Consider the following 8,471-nt stretch of genomic DNA (forward strand, 5'->3'; position numbering starts at 1 on the left):
AAATATGCCTATATAAAAAGTATTTTACTTTTATAATTTTAAAAAGTATTGTGTCAAGTATATAATTAAAGTAGAAAATTTGTTTTGTAGTGGTTGTCAGTAAAAATTGAACACATATTTTACACATGATTACTGAAATTTCCATAGGCCATGTTTTTTTTCTTTCTTTTTTTTTTAATAGCAGTAGTATGGCTTTCTAAGTTGTGCCTTAGTACCAACACTGACTGGAGCCTTCTATGGTGCTCTGCATATTCAAAGCCTGGATGTTCTGTCAGTTCTTTTTAAACAATGATACCAGGAACTTACAGTTAAGTGGATGTTGTACACTATTTCATCATCTGTCATCTTCATATGGCCAACAGACACAGCACCATCTTCACTTGGAACTTGATCGTGGATTTCATGGTACCAACATTGACTACCATGTTCTCTTTATGTATCAACAAGGAAGAGAACTTGATAGCTTTATTCAGGGCTGAACCCAGAATTCATGGAATCTGCTTAATCAGAAACTCTGAAGCCAGAAAGGCATCATACTTCTTGGTGAGCCTCTTGACCAGTTTCTTATTCTTGAGTTTCTTCAGCATTTTGATATCTATAGGGGGGATGTCCATAGCTTTGGCCTCCTCACAGTGCTTCTGGCTCCCCAGAACACACACAGAGAACTTGGGGCATGGAGTGGACTTAAACTTGACAATGCCCAAGAAGTGTTTGTCCTTCTGAAGGTTGTGGTTCTTCATGCAGATCTGCAGATCCACTCTCTCCAAAGACCTCTGGCACTTGCACTGCTTCCAGTGCAGGACTTCTGGCACTGCCTTGGAAGAAGAGTCCAAGGAAACTTTACTCCTCATTATTTCTCACACCACAAAAACTGAAAAAAGCTAGCTTTTGACACATGCATTTTTAACTTTGTTTCTCTTTCACTATCAATAACTTCTAGTATTAAGGGCCATGGACATATTTATATCAAAATATAGCATCTGACCCTATATCTTTTGCCATTAATCTAGATGTGATATCAGAGTGGAACTATTTCCTACAATGGAAAACCAATTATAACTTGCTGACACATTTACCACTGCTAGTGCTTGTGATATCGTCTTTCTGATATTTCCTCCTGCTGGAAAGACCTCCCTTAACATTTCTCCTAGTGTAGCTCAGTTAGTGATGAAGTATTTCACCTTTGGACATGTGAAAATGTCTTTATTTTACCTTTACTTTTAAAATATGACAAGTGGGGGCGAGGTTGTGGAGAAAAGGGAACCCTAGTACATTGTCAGTGGAAATGCAGACTGGTGTAGCCACTGTGGAAAACAGTGTGGAATTTCCTCAAAACACTAAAAATGGAACTGTGTTTTTACCTGACAATTCCACTGCTGGGATTATACCACCAAAATCCTGAAATACCAATTCAAAAGAACCCATGAACTGCACCGCACTATTCATGGCCACACAATTTACAATAGCCAAGTACTGGAAGCAACCTAAGTGTCCATCAGCATGAGTGGATCAGAAAACTGATCCACTATGGTACATTTACACAATGGAATATTATGCAGCAGAGAGAAAGAAGGAGCTTCTACCCTTTGCAACAGAGTGGATGGAACTGGAGAGTATTATGCTAAGTGAAATAAGCCAGGTAGTGAAAGACAAATACCAGATGATCTCACCTATAAGTAGAACCTAATCACCAAGATAAACAAGCAAGCAAAATATAATGACAGACACTGAAAAAAGGAACAAACTGACAGTAACCAGAGGGGAAAGAGGAAGAGGGAGGGGAGTGATGGGGGAAAGAAAGGGAAGGGTCATTAAGGAACATGGATAAAGGATCCATGGACAAAGTCAAAGGGGGGAAAGAGTGAGGGTAGGAGGTGAGAGTGGGTGGGGTGGGGGAAAGTAGTGGGGTTTCAACTTCATGACTTTCTAACATTGTGCTCTAATGGTAACATTGAAATTAAAGTTATAACTGCAAAATGTAATTATTTTACTTAATGAAAGAATGACTTCCAAATTTCCTTTCAGCATTACAGGATCCGGCACAAGTAACACTTGCCTGAGTGTGGTTGGTAGGGTAATAATATAGGTGCAATAATTTATAGTTTTAATTTGAACATTTCACCTAAAATGTCATGTGGTATGCTTAGGCATAATATTGTTTTGCTACAGAATTACACACTTATAATTTTGTAATAAAAGGTTTTGTAATAAAAAGGGGGCATGCCCTGTCTGGTGTGGCTCAGTGGATTGAGTTCTGACCTGCTAACCAAAGGATCACTGGTTCGCTTCCCAGTCAGGGCACATGCCTGGGTTGTGGGCCAGGTCCCCAGTGAGGTGGGGGCATATGACAGGCAACCACACACTGATGTTTTCCTCCATCCCTTCCACTTTGTCTAAAAATAAATAAATAAATAAATAGTCTTTAAAAAGGGGGGAAGGGCGATATTTGTGTCACACTCTGTATTTTTTTTTGATGGTTTAAAAATTTTATTGATCTATAACAATTTTTGAATGTTTTTTTTTATTACTAATTTTGCTTTTTTTATTTTTTTTATTTTTATTTTTATTTTTATTAATTAAATTTATTTATTTTTTTGAATTGATTATGCTGTTACAGTTGTTCTATTCCCCCCTCCATTTCCCTCCACCCTGCCCCCCCAACCCCACCATTACCCCCCTTTAGTTTATGTCCATGTGTCTCAAGTCCTTTAGGTTCTATATTTCCCAAACTATTCTTGCCCCCCCCCCATCTATTTTCTATCTACTGTCTATGCTACCTGTTTTCTGTACCTTCTCCCCCCCTCTCCTCCTCCCATTCCCCTGTTGCTAACCCTCCTTGAGATCTTCATTTCTGTTTCCACTCCTGCTCTAGCTGTCCTTTTAGTTTGCTTTCGTTTTAGGTGTGGTTGTTAATAACTGTGGGTTTGTTGTCCTTTCACTGTTCATGTTTCTTTATCTTCTTTTTCTTAGATAAGTCCCTTTAACAATTCATATAATAAGGGCTTGGTGATGATGAACTCCTTGAATTTGGTCTTATCTGAGAAGCACCTTATCTGTCCTTCCGTTCTAAATGAAAGTTTTGCTGGGTAGAGCAATCTTGGTTGTAGGTTTTTAGATTTCATGACTTGGAATATTTCTTTCCAGCCCCTTCTTGCCTGTAAGGTCTCTTTTGAGAAATCTGCTGACAGCCTGATGGGGACTCCTTTGTAGGTGACTGTCCCCTTAGCTCTTGCTGCTTCCAGGATTCTTTCCTTCATTTTAATTTTGGCTAATGTAATTATAATATGCCTTGGTGTGTTTCTTCTTGAGTCCAACTTTTTTGGTACTCTCTGGGCTTCTTGGATTTCTTGGAAGTCTATTTCCTTTGCCAGATTGGGGAAATTTTCTTTTATTATTTGTTCAAATAGTTTTTCCACTGGTGGTTGTGTCTTTCCCCCTTCTGGTACCCCTATAATTCGGATATTGGAGCATTTAAAGATGTCCTGGAGGTTCCTAAGACTCTCCTCATTTCTTTGAATTCTTGCTCCTTGACTCTTTTCTGCTTGTCCATTATTAGCTTTCTTCTGGACCCTTGCATTGATTTGAGTCCCAGTTTCCTTTTCATCTCTATGGGATTCCTGTGGAATTCCATTCATTTCCTTAATTTAGCCTCCATATGTTTCTCTAATTTGTGGCTGTAATCCACCAAATCTGTGAGAAAGGTGATGACCAGTGTTTTAAACTGTGCATCTGAGAGTTTTGCTATTTCTTCGTCATTTAGATTTATCTCTGGGGCTTTGAGTTCTGCCTGCGACATTTTTGGTCTGTTCTGGCCCTTTAAGTGGGACAAGCGGCGCCTTGGAGTCCCAGGTCGCTGGGTTGTGACGCTGTATGTGGGGGTGTGGTCAGAGTGGGAAATGGCCGCTGCCGCCGCCGGGCTGGTCCAACCGCTTACTCCCTCACTCGCGCGCAACCAGAGTCAATTCGTTGCCACCGCCTCCCCACTGTGTCGCTCCCCCGGTGGGCTGCTCGGCGGCTCACCAGGTCCAATCCTGGGTTTGGAACCCGCGTAACTGGATTCGCGCGCCGATTCCGCGCCGGTCCGACCGAGCCCTCCTTTGTAAGACCTCACCGGACACTGGTTTCGCACCTTACGGGTCAGGCTGAAGAATTTGTTGTTAGCGGACTTCCGAAAAGTTCAGTTTTCCGTGTTCTGGTTGTGTTTTCTGATGCTAATATTTAGTTGTCCCTAAACTTGGTTGTGTGAGGAGGCAGGCACATCCAGCTAAACCTCCATCTTGGCGGAAGTCTCACACTCTGTATTTTTTTTAGGGTATTGCCTACATGGTCTGATTTACACAGATTTTCCAAAGCCTCCTCCAGTATAAGGGGTAAGTCTGCCTGTCAGAGCTGGTAAAGGCATGCACAAGTCCCAGAATAGGAGAGTCTACTGATTAGATTGAACATACAGCCAACAGGGATAAGGTGACACTGCACACCCAGGAGGTGCTGTCTGCTTTGTCTCATCATGAGCTGGCACACAATGCTCAAACAACTGACAAAAGGGACAAGCTGCAGGTGCTCTAGAGAAAGAAATCTATCTTTGCTTTTTCAGAGATTAACTATTAAGAAAGAGTAGCCTTTCTCAGATGATGAGATAGGTATAAAACAGTGCAAATTAAGAAACAATTTGTCAAAAAATCACCTTTGCTATCATAATCATCTTTACACACACCCCTCTGCCTTTTGTTATGTCCCACTTACACCATCATGCATTTACTATCAGATTGTTCTTAAAGGGACACCAGTTTGAGAACTTTGTGGAGACGGTGCACCTGGCTTTATAGCCTAGGCCCTGGCTATATGTTTACATTCATTCTCTCAGTTTCATGATCCTTGCTCAAAAATACCATCTTTAAACTCTCTTATTTTTTTTCCTTGGGGTACTGCTACACCAGCAAGTTTTTAGCCCCTCACTATGCCTTTTTCACAAGAATCTAAGTCATTGATGCTACTATTATTTTACTAATCCTTTTCCCATCCTTGTTTCTGTCCTTATACAGCTTAGATTCCATCTTTTATTCCTCTCCATGTTGTTATATTAACTTGGTGAAAGTCCAATCCCTGGTTAAATCCAGTTTTCTATCTAATCTATGTTTGTTCCAGGGCAGCAAAAACATGGCAGAAAAACACATAATTATGCTGATTGGTCTCACTTTGAATGTGAACCCTGAATGAGACTGGAAGACCACCAAGTGGGCCTTTGGTGCTACTTACTATTCATGTTAGTAGTCCAGTCAGCCTTTCTCTCTCTGAGATGGCAAATATCTTCTTATGCCTGCAAACCCTTCCCTATATCTCCTGGATCCCCAGTGTCTCTCAGATAATAACCATGTTTCACTAGAATATACTGGCAATCAAAAGAGAAATCCCACAAGCTCCCCACAAGCACCTATTCACCTGCAAGGATTTATATATTCTGTGCAGTCACTTTATTTCTTATAGATAAACACTCCATTTTCTAATTGAATGCCAAACTTCATATCTGTGCAATGGATTTAAAGCATCTCTCTTCATATAAACAAGGCTATCGCTCCAAGTTCTACTCTCCTTTCCTGCATATTGAATTTCTCTCTCTTTCTCCCGGATTATTTGTAACAATATGCAAACATACTGTTATTTTTTTCTATCTTAAAATTAAAATTATGCACCTACAAACACACTTTTTACCTCATCTCTCCTGCAGCTACCATTTAATTTCTTTATACCCTTTCACAGCAAAACAGCTTGAAAAAGTAGCCTGTCCTAACATTACTTATCATCTTATTCTCTCCCAAATCTACTGTATCCCAAATCTAGTGTGCTCCCATGTATAATCCACAACCATGTTTTTGTGCACATTACACATGGGATTATACCCGTGGTATGTAATCTTTATACTCATGTACAATGTTCATCCTTATTTTTTCCTCAAAAATGTAGGCAAAGCAGTGTGCATTATGCACAGCAAAATATGGCACTCCAATTAGGCTCTCATTTCCACTCTACAAACCAGCTTTTACCAAGTCGTCATTAGTCAAATGATTATAGTAATCATATTTAATCTTTCAGCAGCACTGGCAGGGTTGATTACTCTGTGTTTTTGACATAACTTCTTTACTCGGCACTCTTGATACTTTCTGCTTGCCTTGCTGGTTTCCTCTTTCATGCCTTCTTTCCTAGTACTCCATAAACTTTCTGACAACCAAGTGTTAGGCTTCCTGGGGTCTAGTTTATATACCTCTTTTCTTTTTTCCTACCATTAATGCCTGAGTTCTTCCAGTCTCTTATGGATATAGTCTTTCATAATTCCAGATGGTGTCAAATATAAATAATATTCTAAGGGACCATACGTAAGTGAGACCTTTTAAAATGTTGCAGTGTGTATGAACTGGCTTCATATTATCATCTGTTCCTTGACAGTTCCCAAATGTTTCACTTTGGCATGGATTCCCTAACCTCGATACTTATATACCCCAATGCTTATTTTCCATTTTTACATAGATGTCTGAGCAGTGACTCAAACTCTATAGGTAAAACAAACAAACAAACCAAAAAACAAACTCCTGATGGATAACCTCCCACTCTGCTCCCCAGCAACCCCCCACCATCAGAGTCAATGGAAATTCCATTTGCAGATGTCCAGTCAGACCAATGTAGTCATTCTTAACTCCTCCCTTTTCCCCCACCTCATATATAACAAATGTATGAAATATGTGTGTTTACCTCTCACTGTACCATCTTCCACCACCCTGGTCTGAACACCCATTATTATTTTTCACCAAGATCATTATGACAGCCTCTCAACTAACCCTTTTGCTTTCTACCTTGCCTTTATAGTAAAGTTTATAAAACACTCAGAGAAGTATAGGTGTGTATACACACACACACACACACACACACACACATATATATATATACATGTTACAAAGCACTTATTATATATATTTTAATATAACTCAAATAATATCATACCTTTGTTCAAAACCCTTCAAAAGCTTCTCTGTTTACTTAGTATTAAATCCAATGGCTTCACCATATCCTCCAAAGTCCTATATTTTCCATCCCCCAACTACTTTTCTCTTTTTTTTTTGGCTGAGCTAGGTATTTTATTCACTATTTAAAGGTCACCTGTGACAAATCTGCATAAGAGCATCACATTTCAAATGGTTGAACTAATTGAGAAAGTACACATTTTCTTGCTAGTACTGGGTTGTTCATCTGAGAGCAGAGTTCATTTAGGATACATATCCCAAAGCACATTTAAAGTGAAAAGAAAAAGTAGGTAAGTATTCTATGTAAAGAAGCATATGTAAGGTGTTCTATGTAAAGCCCATTAATTTTAATGAAGGATATACTGCTCTAAAGCAAAATGCATATTTCAGTCTAAATAATACAATTGGATGACACATGTTCTTCATATCTTCATAGCATTAACACGATTTACTCTCATAAATATACTCAGAAGTTGACTGTTTTAAAACCTAAAAGAGCCAACTATCCCCCAAAGTTGAAGTTGCAAAGCACAATCACCATGATAACATAGAACCACTCTGTTCTTCAGCCATTACTCCCCAGTAGCTACATTGCCTTCTTGATCTTTCTCAAATAAACTCCACACAGCCTTGTCTCATGGCACGAGTACCTGAGGCCTTCTTTACCTAGACATCCTCTCCCTGCAATACACATAGCTTCACCTTATCATTTTTTCAGGCTTTGGCTCAAATATTATGTACCCTAGTGGCCTTCCCTCATCACCCAATACGAAGTTGCAATACTGCCTCTTCCAACCTGTTACCTGGAACTCTTAGTTTTCAGTCCCCACTGCCCGTATCCCATCTAAGCTTACTCTAAATCATTGTATATATGTTTAGAAATGAGAAGAAGATTCTTCTTCTCCCCTATATTAGTTATCTATGTCTGTATAACAAATTATGCCAAATTGTGCAGCATAAAATAACATTTATTACCTCCCAGGTTCTGTGGAGTGGGAATCCAGACACTATTTTAGGTGTCTCTGGCTCAGGGACCTTCACAAGGCTATAATTAAATTTTCAGCCAGGACTATAGTCATTTCAAGGCTTCACTGAAGGAGAACCAGTTTCTTGCCACGTGGGCCTTTTCATAAGTCAGGTCACCATATGCCAACCGGCTTCCCTCACTGTGAGCAAGGAATGGAGTAAGAAAGAACAAGCAAGATGGAAATCACAGTCTCTGGGTAATCTAAGCCCTGAAGTGACATCCAATCATGTTTGCCATATTCTATCATTAAAAACAAATCACGAGGTCCAGCCCACATTCAAAGGTGAGGGGATTACATAAGCTTATGACTTCCAGGAGTAAAGCTCACCCACTTTACAGGCTGCCTACCGTGTTCCCTGATAGAACCTAGATTTCATGAGTAATACTGCCATATGCCAGATCACAGAACAATGCCTGACCGTATAGTAGCC

At 39.7% G+C, this 8,471-nt stretch overlaps 1 pseudogene; it reads right to left on the bottom strand.

Annotated features, from left to right (window-relative positions):
* Positions 1 to 208: 208 nt before the first annotated feature.
* Positions 209 to 851, bottom strand: LOC119046555 (60S ribosomal protein L10a-like; annotated as a pseudogene).
* Positions 852 to 8,471: the final 7,620 nt, after the last annotated feature.

This window comes from Artibeus jamaicensis, unplaced genomic scaffold, assembly GCF_021234435.1.
Source record: "Artibeus jamaicensis isolate MK-2021 breed Jamaican fruit bat unplaced genomic scaffold, CSHL_Jam_final contig_585, whole genome shotgun sequence".
NCBI lineage: Eukaryota > Metazoa > Chordata > Mammalia > Chiroptera > Phyllostomidae > Artibeus > Artibeus jamaicensis.